The sequence below is a fragment of the Hemitrygon akajei genome, chromosome 21, assembly GCF_048418815.1.
Source record: "Hemitrygon akajei chromosome 21, sHemAka1.3, whole genome shotgun sequence".
Taxonomy (NCBI): Eukaryota; Metazoa; Chordata; class Chondrichthyes; order Myliobatiformes; family Dasyatidae; genus Hemitrygon; species Hemitrygon akajei.
In genome coordinates, this window is record NC_133144.1 from 35,171,204 (window position 1) to 35,185,312 (window position 14,109).

The window sequence follows — 14,109 nt, forward strand, 5'->3', positions numbered from 1 at the left end:
ACATGCACTGTTGTTTCTGCCCTGTGCAGCTCCTTGGCTTGTGCTCATGTTGTCTCTGCTGCCCTACATATATCCACAGACTTTTCCAGCGTTAAGTCTTTTTCATGGAGCAGTCTTACACCCCCCACTAACATGAGGCACACCCCAATTAAACCTGGACACACCACTACAAACCCTCAGCCACTACACTACCCTATCCACCAGAGCCCCACATCCTTACCACACAAAACTCCACAATTTTATCCCTCCCAACCCCACTTATACATTCACCGGCCCTACCCTCAAACCTAATCCTAAGGTCCAAGGGGGCACACACATTAACCCCGGTCACACCCCCACAAACCCGATGACCTGTGTAAGGAGGAGAAAGATCCAATAAAGGCAAGTGTTGGAGCTGGTTAATGAAGGAATGGGCCAGATCAAAGTGGCAGGTTTGCATAACATTGAATCTCAAGTGATGAGTTCAAGAAGCACAAGAGGAATGATTTGCCCACTGCCCTCATACTCTCAGCAGGGGTGTGTGCCCCCTTGGACCTTAGGATTAGGTTTGATGGTTGGACTGGCAGACATATATGTGTGGCTATGCATAGCTCAAATACCATCTATAAATTTGCTGACAATACAACCATTGTTGGTAGAATCTCAGGTGGTTATGAGAGGGTGTACAGGAGTGAGATATGCCAACTAGTGGATTGGTATCGTAGCAACAACCTGGCACTCAACGTCAATAAGACGTAAGAGCTGATTGTGGACTTCAAGAAGGGTAGGATGAAGGAACACATACCAATCCTCATAGAGGGATCAGAAGTGGAGAGAGTGAACAGCTTCAAGTTTCTGGGTATCAAGATCTCTGAGGATCTAACCTGGTCCCAACATATTGATGTAGTTATAAGGAAGGCAAAACAGCGGCTATACTTTATTAGGACTTTGAACCGTAGAGAACATTCTAATAGGCTGCATCACTGTCTGGTATGGAAGGGCTACTGCACAGGACTGAAAGAAGCTGCAGAAAGTTGTGATTTTAGTCGGCTCCATCTTGGGCACTAGACTACAAATACCCAGGACATCTTTAGGGAGCAGTGTCTCAGAAAGACAGTGTCCATTATTAAGGACCTCCAACACCCAGGGCATGCCCTTTTCTCACTGTTACCATCAGGTAGGAGATATAGAAGCCTGAAGGCACACACTCAGTGATTCAGGAACAGCTTCTTCCCCTTTGCCCTCCAATTCCTAAATGGACATTGAGTCCTTGGACACTACCTCACTTTTTTAAATATACAGTATTTCTATTTTTGCACATTTTTAAAAAATCTATTCAATATATGCAATTGGTTTACTTGTTTATTTTTTATTATTATGTTTTATTTTATATATTATTATTTTTTCTCTCTCTCTCTCTGCTGGATTATGTATTGCATTGAACTACTGCTGTTAACAAATTTCATGTTACATGCTGGTGACATATCTCTTTCAAATGTGATGTTTTTACTTGGGACAAAATACTCCTCAAATTTTGTCATCAGAACATCCAATGCAAAGTCTATTTCATCACTTTGAAAGCTATTGTAGGTGTCCAAAGTGTCTTTGCCAATTACATGTAGAAAGATAGATGCTTTCAATTTTTTCTCTACCTTTCCTGCTTTGCTCGCTGTTAAATATATATTGAATTGTTGTTTGAAGCATTTCCAGCTATCAGTTGAATTGCCAGTAGACAGCAGAGTAGTGGGAGGACTCAGGTTATCCATTACAGGGATTTACGGCATCTCTCACCTTAGCTCTTGGTGAATTCAGTGAAGAACAGCAGCACAACGTGCCCGCTGGCTGGCAGCTTTTCTTCATCAGAACCTAGCGTCTCTTTATTAATCACTCATGGTACATTTACTCTCCGTGTTTAGTTCTCACACTGACTTCTGGCACCATGTTATGTTTGTTCTTAATTAAGAGAAACAGCATGGGTAAAAAAAACGCTAGCACGTATTTATTTTCAGGGTACTCCTATCATGGCTTCAGCTTGACTTGAGTACGTGCAACTTGCTCATCAATGCCACTTCCAGTTCCAAGTGAGCCACCCCCATTGCACACAGGGAACAGCAGTTCTTTATTAAGTACACACATAATAACACAAAGCCCACCACACAGGTCATGCTCTCTTCTCGCTGCTGAAATCAGAAAGAAGGTTCAGGAGCCTTAGGACCCATCCACCAGGTTCAAGAACTGTTATTACCCTTCAAACATCAGGATCTTGATTCAGAGAATATGCCTTCACTCAACTTCACTTGATCCATCACTGAACTGTTCCCATATTATTATTAATGGGTCACTCTTCAATTAGAGGCACCTTTGACTACTTGAAATTCTGAAAAATGAAATTTCTTGAAACCGTTTTGTTTAAGAAAACTTTTATTTTTAAGGTGCCTTTGCAATTTTCACGGATGAGTGTCATTACCATCACACCATCAAAATATTGAATTTAATTTGAAATGAAATGACAAAGATTTCAAAGTCAATCTTGCAAATAAAAAAACATGCCCTTTAATAAATTTGTTTTAACTCATTTAAAGTACATTCAGAATATATTTTTGAGACATTTTCTTAAGCATGTCAATAGTTTCCTTGACTAAACAACGAAACTCTTGTTTACAAATTAGACTATTGGAATTTTTAACTCTTTTTGACAAAACGTTGATTTTAGCATCAAAGCAATTGACTCCAGCAAATCAGTTCAGGCCAGTATTACAAAACAAAACTTTATTTACCATCAAAGTATGCACTGTGATGATAAAGACAAAATACTTTTGACATAGACAAACAATGGTTTTAGTTTAACATTAACTCTGACAAAACATCTGTCCAATGAGAAGAAGCATCACTTGCAACTGAAAACACATTCTTACAGTCTATACTATTTATCAAAATTCCATATGAGATCACAGTTTTTGAGGCAGGCGGCTAGAGAACTTTGTTAAAACATCCACGTGAAACATGACCATAGGCAGCCCAGCTAAACCAAGCATTGTCTAGTCTTGTTAAATACAACAATAATGTTTACAAAACAACTGCCTAACACTCTGAACTCTGAAATAAGCAGTAATTGAAATTTCAAACAGATTATAGAGATCGTTAGTTTTTTAACTGTCTGTAAGAGAGAACACCTTTTTAACACTGACAAAACTTTTACTCAACCCTGCACACTAGTGGTCACCAACATTTTTAAGCCCAAGATCCCCTACCTCGGCCTTAGTGAAAGGCTTAGTGAAACAAGATCGATCAGTTACACGCATGCACACCAGGACAGAAAAGACCGGAAGTAAAACCCCGCAACTCGGAAGTAGAAATAATGTATGAACACCAGGGGTTCCCACCCTTTCTCGCACCACAGACCAGTTTAATATTGACAATATTCTTGCAGACCGGCCAACGGTGGGGGAGCGGGGTGTTAAACACGACCGGAATACAGCAATACTTGAAGCAGGTTCCTTATGTCCAGTCTCTTCTGCAATTTAGTTTTCGCGGCTCTCGGCACTTAGCTTCTGTCCCGCTTGCTCAAGTTTTTTCTACTCACAAAACTCAACGGGTTTGTTTTTAAGTGCTGGGTGCTTGGACTCAAGGTACCAAAGCAGTTTTGAGGGCTTCATTGCCTCATTAGACAGCCTCCCGACCCAAACTCCAGCCTCCTACCCGCCCACCGCCAGACGCCTTGGCCAGATGCGGCTGGTTGTGGGTGGGGTGAGAGGGCAAGGTCAGGGCAAGGTCAACGGCGGTTGCAGTCCAGAGAGAGCGACCAACTGAGCGAGGAGTGCGACAGGGCGTGCACACGCCCCACCCCTTGTAGAATCTATTGGCCGACAAAAGTTTGTTTCAGTAGATCGCAGCGCGGTAGCTGCTCTGATACTTACGGAACCCTGAGCCCGAATTTGGTCGTCTGTGAATATTTTAGCACCGGGTTCCCCACGAACATTCGGTGTGCTAAACAGGTTTAGAGGCGGCGCCAGTAGCAATGGCATTTCCCGCCGACCACGTGAGACGGCCGGTTACCCGAGGCCAACCAGTGATCCCTGGCGCGAGGGTATCACGGCGTTTAGGCGACTGATGACATCGCGTGGGTTCAAGTTCAACAGTGGATGTGACGGAATGATGAAAGGTGCAGCTGACTCATATTGTTTCCTCGCGGCCCGGTGGTTGGGGACCACTGAATTACACTGTTTAGTGCGGGGGAGCTAAATGCATGCGCACTGGGCAGGAAGAACGGAACTAAAACCCCGCAACCCGGAAGCAACCTCTCAACAGTATTTGTGTATTTCTTTTTCTTATGTTTTTCGGGATCTACTGGGAAAGTCTCAAAGATCGACCAGTCGATCACAATCGACGGGTTGGCGACCACTACTTTACACACTTTTTTTAAAATCAGTAACACTTATAAAACATTCACAGAAATCTCAACAACTCTGAACAAAGCAACACTTGAAATTTAAAGCACCTCCTTCTCGTTTCCATTAGTGCATAGGAGAAGCCTCTGAAAGATGGAAGACTTACTGTTCTTGTCGCTGGCTCCTGGAGATTCTGGTGGTGTATTCTCTGCTATAAAACTTTGCGCAGCCTATCTTTTCTCATCATCAGCCCTTTTGATTGATTAACTCTCCACTGTCATCTCTTCAACCTCTGTTCACGCTTTGATAATTGTGAGATGATTTGAAGTTTTCCTGTCTCCCTTTTTTATTTCTCTCTCTCGTTCTCTTTCAAGGTACTGATATTTCACTGGGTCTTTAATTATGTCTCTATCTTTTTTGATTGATCCGCTGATCATCTTAACAACTTCACTGCCAGTTGTGTGATGGTAAAGACATTTCTCTCGTTTAAAGAAATAGTCGGCTAAGTCTCACACTTGATAACTCAACAGGATTGCTAGCTTGTAAATGTAATTTAAATATACAGAAATAAATTGCTGTTTTTTATTTCTCAATTAAAACACTCAAATAGTAACTCATTTGATAATGTCACATAATAAACATACTCTTAGATCAGGAGGTAGGAATCTTTAAATAACTCACATTTCTGCACAGCAAAATCTCAGTCTTCTGCCATGACAGCCACATGCTCTCCTGACACTTCTTACTTTCAGTTCAAACTGGCAAAACCTGAGGTACGGGCATAGCCAATCTCATTCATTTCTCAATTACTAGGATCTTTCAGACTATTTTAATGGTGTTTATCTTTGTGGCTTTCTGGAGATTTACATAAATATTGCAGTGTAGGCCAAATTGTTGCCTCTGTCGCATCCAAGACATCTTCAAAGAGTGGTGCCTCAAAAAGGCGGCATCCATTATTAAGGACCCCCCAATCACCCAGGGTGTGCCCTCTTCTCATTATTGCCATGAGAAAGAGGGATAGAAGCCTGAAGGCACACACTTAGTGATTCAGGAACAGCTTCTTCCGCTCTGCCATCTAATTCCTACATGAACATTGTCCCCATGAACACTAACTCACTTTTTTTATATTATTTCTGTTTTGCACTATTTTCAATCTATTTACTATACATATATACTTACTGTAATTGATTTACTTATTTATATTTTTCTTTCTATATAATATATTGCTTTATACTGCTGCTGCTAAGTTAGCAACTTTCACAACACATGTCAGTGATAATACACCTGATTCTGATTCTGATTCTGAAATTGGTTAAAGCTATTGTGTAGTGACTTCGAGAAGATGCAAGTTGTAGATATTACTATTGGGGCAACGTATACAGTGTTCATGTTCCATAGTCTATCAATTTCCTCTTTAAATTCAGCATATTTCAGGTGTTTTTCACATGTTAATTTCTGTCTGTTATGTGTGTTTGGGATGACTATATTTATTAAATGAATTGTTCTTGTTTGTCTGTCCTGTAATATTATATCCAGATGGTTATTATGAATTGTTCGATCAAGCTCTTACATTGATTAACTTTTTCTTCAGTAGTGATTATTTCTTCATTTTTCTGGGTTGTGCTTTCATTTAAGTTTACTGTTTTTCTTTTTTTTTGTAAATTTTCCAGATCAGTTTTGGACCAAGATATAATGCCAAAAGAACATATTAACATATGGGTATAGCTAAAGTGTTTATTGTCTTTGTTATATATTTACTATTGAACTCTCTTTGGCAGATTTTCTTAAGCCTTGAAATAAATAGTGTCAAAAGTTTTCTCTATAGCACAAGGATCTATTTTATTCATGTTGATGTCCAAGATCCTTATGTATTTCTTAGTCATCCATCAGTTGCATTGTATCCTGCTGCTCTGTTTTATGTTCTACTAGTTCTGTTGCACTTTTCTTTATGTTTAATGTTCTGCACTTATCTAGTCCAAAGTTCATGTTTATATTTTCAGAAAATAGTTTTACTATTTGAATTAATTGTTTTAGCTTTGTTGATGAAGGAGTGTATAATATCAAATCATCTATGTATAGGAAGTGTGTCAAAGTATACTTTGTTTAGTTGTCTCTGATTTGATATCTATTTTTATCTGATTCAGTAAATTAGAAAGCGAGTTTAAAGCTAGACAACCCCATTTTCTAGGGCAACTTTGAGAGTAGCTGCAGAATCAGTTTTACCATCACTGATTGAAGTGGTGTGAAAATTGTTGCTTTGCAGCAGCAGTACAGTACTAAGAGATGAAATTATTATAAATCACAAAAATAAAGAAATAGTCCAATAAAAAGGAATAATGAGGCTGTGTTCAAGGATTCAAGGACCATTCAAAAATCTGATGGTGGAAAGAAAGAATCTTGTTTTGAATCATTGAATGTGGGTCTTCAGGCTACTATACCTCCGATCTCATAGTAATTATAAGACAGAACATGTGCCAAATAGCGAGGGTCATTAGTAATGGATGTCACCTTCTTGAGACCCCTCGCTGAAAATGAAGCGGGCTGAGTCTACTACCTATTCTGCCTCTTGCAAGACGCTGCTTTGAAGCTTCTGTACTGTACTAGGCTGTAATGCAATGAGTCAGAATGCTCTCCACTGTAAATCTCCAGTTCAAAGTGGAAAGTAAATTTTTTATTAAAGCACATATATGCCACCATATACAACCCTGAGTTCATTTGTGTGGGCATTCACAGTAAATACAACACAACAGAATCAATGAAAGACTGCCAACGGGGCGAACAAACAACCAATGTGCAAAAGGCAACCAACTGTTCAAATACAAAGCGATTTAAAAAAATAATCGTAATGATAAGGAACTGATGTGTAAGGGTATGAAAGGATGTAGAGGAGAACTGATAATAGATTCTGTAATTCTAAATCAAGCCCAGCAGAAAAACAGAAGTCTTTCATATTGTTATGTTGACTACAAAAAAGCATTTGATTCTGTCCCACATTTTTGGTTAATGGAAGCTCTTAACCAGAGAGCTATGATGTCACTCAACAGCAACTCCTTCGAGCTCATCTGAAGAACTATTTAAACTGCCTACCGTAATCTACAAGTGTTCTATTACATAGTTTGTTTGAGGTATGTCAATTGAACTTAGAAGCGCTGGAGACAACACAGATGGCTTTAGATCCATCCAGCGTCTGATTGATTTTTAAATATGTCCTGCATCACAGATTGTGAAATATTAATTTAAATTGAACTGTTGCTTGATTCTCCCCTGGGGTTCAAGGGTTCATAGAATTATAGAGTCACTCAGCATAGAAACAGGCCTTTCGTTCAAACTGATCCTCATCACCATAATGCTTATCCAATCCAGTCTAATTTACCAGCTTTTGGCCCATAAGCTTCCTTAAATGCATAACTCAGCCCTCCACCCAGCTGAAGACTTTGTTCCCAGTCCAGTCCCATTACAAACACTCAGAGCACACAAGCAGCACTGCCAACATGGCCCATACAGTGAGTTATTCCCAGCCCTCTGCAGCTGGTAATAGCTATTTCAAGACCAATCTGACTTTCTTGCTTCAAGTCAATTGTAAAGGGGTTGCCAGTGTCCTGGACGGTGGTAGGAGATCACAGATAATATAGAAGAACAAAGGCCATAGAGAGATTTGACTGAAAACGGAACTGAAATGGAATTGTTTCAGAACTGGCTACTAGTGGAGATTAACTCGATAATGGGAAATGGTACCCTCGGATATGACCATCAGTTCACTTCATGTGTATCATATTAAAATGGTTAATGCCTCCCAGCCAGGTATCCTCTGGCTATTCAGATTTCTACGATTGCCCTGCATTTGTGTGTTACAAGCTACTCTTGTTTAGTAGATGTCTAGAACATCCCATTTTCTCAGCTCCATACAGTACACTCAATGCCCACAGGATGAAAATTTCACAGATCTCCAAACCTACGAACTTCAGAAACTTAGAAACATAGAAGAACTTTAGCACAATACAGGCCCTTCGGCCCATAATGCTGTGCCGAACATGTGCTTACTTTAGAAATTATGTAGGGTTACCTTCAGCCCTCTATTTTTCTGAGCTCCATGTACCTATCCAGGAGTCTCTTGAAAGACCCCATCTTATCCGCCTCCACCACCATCAATGGCAGCCCATTCCACACACTCACCATTCTTAGCATAAAAAACTTGCCCCTGACATCTAATCTGTACCTACTTCCAAGCACCTTAAAATTGTGTCCTCTCACGATAGCCATTTCAGCCCTGAGAAAAAGCCTCTGACTATCCACACGATCAATACCTCTCATCATCTTGTACACCTCTATGCGATCACCCCTCATGCTCTGTTGCTCCAAGGAGAAAACTAAGTTCACTCAACCTGTTCTCATAAGGCATGCTTCCTAATCCAGGCAACATCCTTGTAAATCTCCTCTGCAATCCACATCCTTCCTGTAGTGAGGTGACAAGAACTGAGCACAGTACTCCAAGTGGTGTCTGACCAGGGTCCTATATAGCTGTAACATTACCTCTCGGCCTTTAAACTCAATTCCACGGTTAATGAAGACCAACACACCATATGCCTTCTTAAAGACAGAGTCAACCTGTGCAACAACTTTGAGTGTCCTATGGACTCAGATCCCAAGATCCCTCTGATCCTCCACACTGCCAAGAGTCTTACCGTTAATACTATATTCTGCCATCATATTTGACCTACCAAAATGAAACACCTCGCATTTATCTGGGTTGAACTCCATCTGCCACTTCTCAGCCCAGTTTTGTATCCTATCGATGTCCCGTTGTAACCTTTGACAGCTCTCTACACTATTCACAGCACCCCCAACCTTTGTGCCATCACCATATTTACTAACCCATCCTCCCACTTCCTCATCCAGGTCATTTATAAAAATCACGAAGAGAAGGGGTCCCAGAACAGATCCCTGAGGCAGACCACTGGACACCGCCCTCCAGGCAGAATATGACCCATCTACAACCACACTTTATCTTTTGTGGGCAAGCCAGTTCTGGATCCACAAAGAAAGGTCCCCTTAGATCCCATGCCTCCTTACTTTCTCAATAAGCCTTGCATGGAGTACCTCATCAAATGCCTTGCTGAAATCCATATACACTACATCTACTGATCTACCTTCATCAACGTGTTTAGTCACATCCTCAAAAATTCAATCAGACTTGTAAGGCACGACCTGCCTTTGACAAAGCCATGCTGACTATTCCTAATCATATTATACCTTTCCAAATGTTCATAAATCCTGCCCCTCAGGATCTTCTCCATCAACTTACCAACCACTGAAGAAAGACTCACTGGTCTATAATTTCCTGGGCTATCTCTACTCCCTTTCTTGAATAAAGAAACAACATCCGCAACCCTCCAATCCTCCGGAACCTCTCCCATACCCATTGATGATGCAAAGATCATCACCAGAGGCTCAGTAATCTCATCCTTCACCCCCCATAGTAGCCTGAAATACATCCCGTCCGGTCCCAGTGACTTATCCAACTTGATGTTTTCCAAAAGCTCCAGCACATCCTCTTCCTTAATATCTACATGCTCAAGTTTTCAGTCCGCTGCAAGTCATCCCGACAATCGCCAAGATCCTATTCCATAGTGAATACTGAAGCAAAGTATTCATTAAGTACCTCTGCTATTTCCTCCGGTTCCATACACACTTTCCCACTGTCACACTTGATTGGTCCTATTCTCTCACATCTTATTCTCTTGCTCTTCACATACTTGTAGGATGCCTTGGGGTTTTCCTTAAACCTGTCCACCAAGGCCTTCTCTTGGCCCCTTCTAGCTCTCCTAATTTCATTCTTAAGCTCCTTCCTGCTAGCCTTATAATCTTCTAGATCTCTATCATTACCTGTTTTTTGAATTACTCGTAAGTCCTTCTTTTCTTCCTGACTAGACTTACAACAGCCTTTGTACACCACAGTTCCTGTATGCTACCATCCTTTCCCTGTCTCGTTGGAATGTATCTTCTATCCCCTAAGCATTTGCCACATTTCTTCTGTACATTTCCCTGAGAACATCTGTTCCCAATTTATGCTTCCAAGTTCCAGCCTGATAGCATTATATTTCCTCTTACTCCAATTAAACGTTTCCCTAACTTGTCTGTTCCTATCCCTCTCCAATGCTATGGTAAAGGAGATAGAACTGTGATCATTATTTCCAAAATGCTCTTCCACTGTGAGATCTGACACCTGACCAGGTTCACTTCCCAATACCAGATCAAGAACAGCCTCTCCTCTTGTAGGCTTATCTACATATTGTGTCAGGAAACCTTCCTGAATACACCTAACAAACTCTACCCCATCTAAACCCCTTGCTCCAGAATATGTCTCCTTATCTGCTCCTTGATGTCCCTGTTACTATTGGGTGGTCTATAAAAACACCCAGTAGAGTTATTGACCCCTTCCAGTATCTAACTTCCACCCACAGAGGCTCAGTAGACAATCCCTCCAGGACTTCCTCCTTTTCTACAGCCATTACACTATCTCTGATCAGCAGTGCCACACCCCTCTTTCTCCATCCTCACTGTCCTTTCTGAAACATTTAAAGCCTGGCATTTTAAGTAACCATTCCTGCCCCTGAGCCATCCAAGTCTCTGTAATGGCCACAACATCATAGTTCCAAGTGCTGATCCATGCTCTAAGCTCACCTGCCTTGTTCATGAAGCTTCTTGAATTAAAATAGACACATCTCAAACCAGCAGTCTGAGCACATCCCTTCTCTATCACCTGCCTATGCTCCCTCTCACACTGTCTCCAAGGTTTCTCTATATGTGAGCCAACAGCCCTTTCCTCCATCTTTTCAGCTTGGTTCCCACTACCCAGCAATTATAGTTTAAACCTCCCTTCCAGGATATTGGTCCCCCTGGGATTCAAGTGCAACCCATCCTTTTTGTACAGGTCACACCTGCCCCAAAAGAGGTCCCAATGTTCCAGAAGTCTGAATCCCTGCCCCCTGCTCCAATCCCTCAGCCACAAATTTATCCTCCCCCTCACTCTATTCCTATACTGACTGTCACCTGGCACAGGCAGTAATCCCACGATGACTACCTTTGAGGTCCTGTTTCTCAACTTCCTTCCCAACTCCCTGTAGTCTGTTTTCAGGACCTCCTCCCTTTTCCTACCTATGTCATTGGTACCAATATGTACCACAACCTCTGGCTGTTCACCTTCCCACTTCAGAATATCGTGGACACAATCAGAAACATCCCGGTCCCTGGCATCTACCATCTGCGTTTCTTTCCTGCGTCCACAGAATCGCCCGTGTTACGAATGCAGCAGCAATAGATATGAAACTGAGACAGGGTTTATAAACAAACCATGAGATTTATTAACCTCTGCTCAAAAACATCGAAAAGTAAACAAACAACTAGCTTAACCGGAAGTTAACAGTTAGGCAGACAAACAGTCAAACGTAGAAACTATTCTTAATGAGTTCTCATCCAAGCACAGACTTGTAAATTCAAAAGTCCATGTGATTTATACAGTCATTAAGGAGAGACTTCCCTGAAACAACGATTCCTTCAAAGGAATGACGAATCTGCTGATCACAGCCGAGAGATGCCTTGGCCGAAGAAATCACAAAGAAATAAAGTGTCCTAAAAGAACTGACCTTTTGGGCTGGAGGGTGGTCACTGCAGGGGTTTAAATCAAATGTGCATGCCACAATTCCCAAACGAAGATTCAAAAAGGTCGATCACTCCCAAGACACTGAACAACATTAACTTTACCCAATCCTTTGAACTCGGATAACGCTGGTAATGTCTTCACTCTCAGGTACTGGACTGTAAGGGAAAAATAAACGTGCAACAAACAAAAACCGGTGGTGTCTCCAAACATCCGACCGGCAACAACGTTACACAAAAATAAAAATGACAACTGCCTCACAGTGACGGGCTTTTTTTTATACCATGCCATCACGTGACCATTACATCATCCCACTCGCAAAACCTTACTGTGGGCATATAACACCTATCTGACCCTCTAACTATTGAGTCCTCTATTACTGTTGCCCTCCTCCTTTCCCTACCCTTCTGTGCCAGAGTTGCTTCTGTTGCTTCCCCCAGGTAGCCTTACCCCCCCCCCCCGCCCCCAGCAGTACTCAAACAGGAGTACTTATTGTTAAGGGGGACAGCCACAGGGATACTCTCTAGTTTCTGATTCTTGCCCTGCCCTCTCCTGACTGTTACCCACTTATCTGTCTCCCAAGACCCCAGTATGACTACTTGCCTATAGCTTCTCTCTATCACCTCCTCACTTTCCCTGACCAGACGAAGGTCTTCAAGCTGCATCTCCAGTTTCTTAACTCAGTCCCTAAGGTGCTGCCCCTTGATGCACCTGGTGCAGATATGGTCATCTAGAAGGCTGGGGTCTCCAGGACTTCCCACAACTGTCACCCAGTGCAAAACACCGGCCTCATTAAGGAGAGATTTAGTAAGGAGAGACATTCTTCCTGTTTCTGTTCCTAAAAGGTAACTTACCTCACCTCAAACCGTTATTGCCAAAGCCCAAATGAGCCAAAGCTCTACCACTCTGCCTCAGATTACTACGTCAATAACTGCTCCTTTGATGACCGTTCTGCTAGGCCACGTCTCCCTTTTAAATTCCATCCCTGGGAGATCCATCCACTCCAGACTTGCTATTACTCCTGAACAATAAAAAGCCACAAAGGACAGATCCCATCACAAAGGTAACAAGACCTCAGGAGTATTCCCAAATGAAAGTTTATAATTTAAAACAATCTCATCGTCTACACATGGAAAAGGCAGAATGAACTAGGGAACTTCATAGATGTGGCAATGAGGACCATTTACAAGAAAGAACCAATTCCATTTCAACTGTGGTAACTACAGAGATACTGTATCGCACTGCTATTTTCCCCTGGAAAGTCATCACTCATCTTCCTCCTCCCAGTGACTGAAGAAATGCTCCTCATAACAGGGAGTGGTTTCCATTCACCTACAGGCACGTTAAACATTAGCAATGCTTACGACAACCAAAGGAACCCTGAATCTTCCCCAAACACAGACCTGCTCCCCTCCCCTCCTGCACATCCTACCTGTCACTTTACACTCCTCCTCAGTGTACCTATCACCGTGAACTCCTTTCTCACTCCACCCCTTTTCCTCTACACTGACCAACTCGTCTCTCAACTCTCAGTCCTAATGCAGAGTTTCAACCCAAAACATTGCAATCCTTTCCTCCCAAAGAAGCCACTCGACCCACTGAGTTCCTCCAGCAGATTATTTGTTGCTCCAGATTCCAGCATCGTTAGAACCTTGTATTTCCTACTCATTCGGAATTTGCATCTCACCTCCAATGGAAGTCCCAAGGAAGTGGTGCTAATCCTCAGAAGCAATGCGAAACTCTTAACCTAAGACTCCAAGATCACTCAGCCCTCAGTGATCAGGTTGTTGGTTCCTGATGTCTCTTGTGCATGCACACACTTGGACGCCTGCTCCAGATATTATTACTTTGTTCAGATGAAAGCTTGGACTCAACTCTGAACTTCTGTAAAATGAAGGTCTTCTCCCAAGCTGCTCCTGCTTCACAACACTAGCCTGTGGCATAAAGATTCACAGAAACTGTATAGAGAACATGAACCACTTCCTAAATCTCAGGAACCACGTCTCGATGAAGGTAGTATCAGTAATGAAATGCACCGCCACCACCTTCGATGCACCAGCATGGCCCTTGGTCGACAGAGAAAAA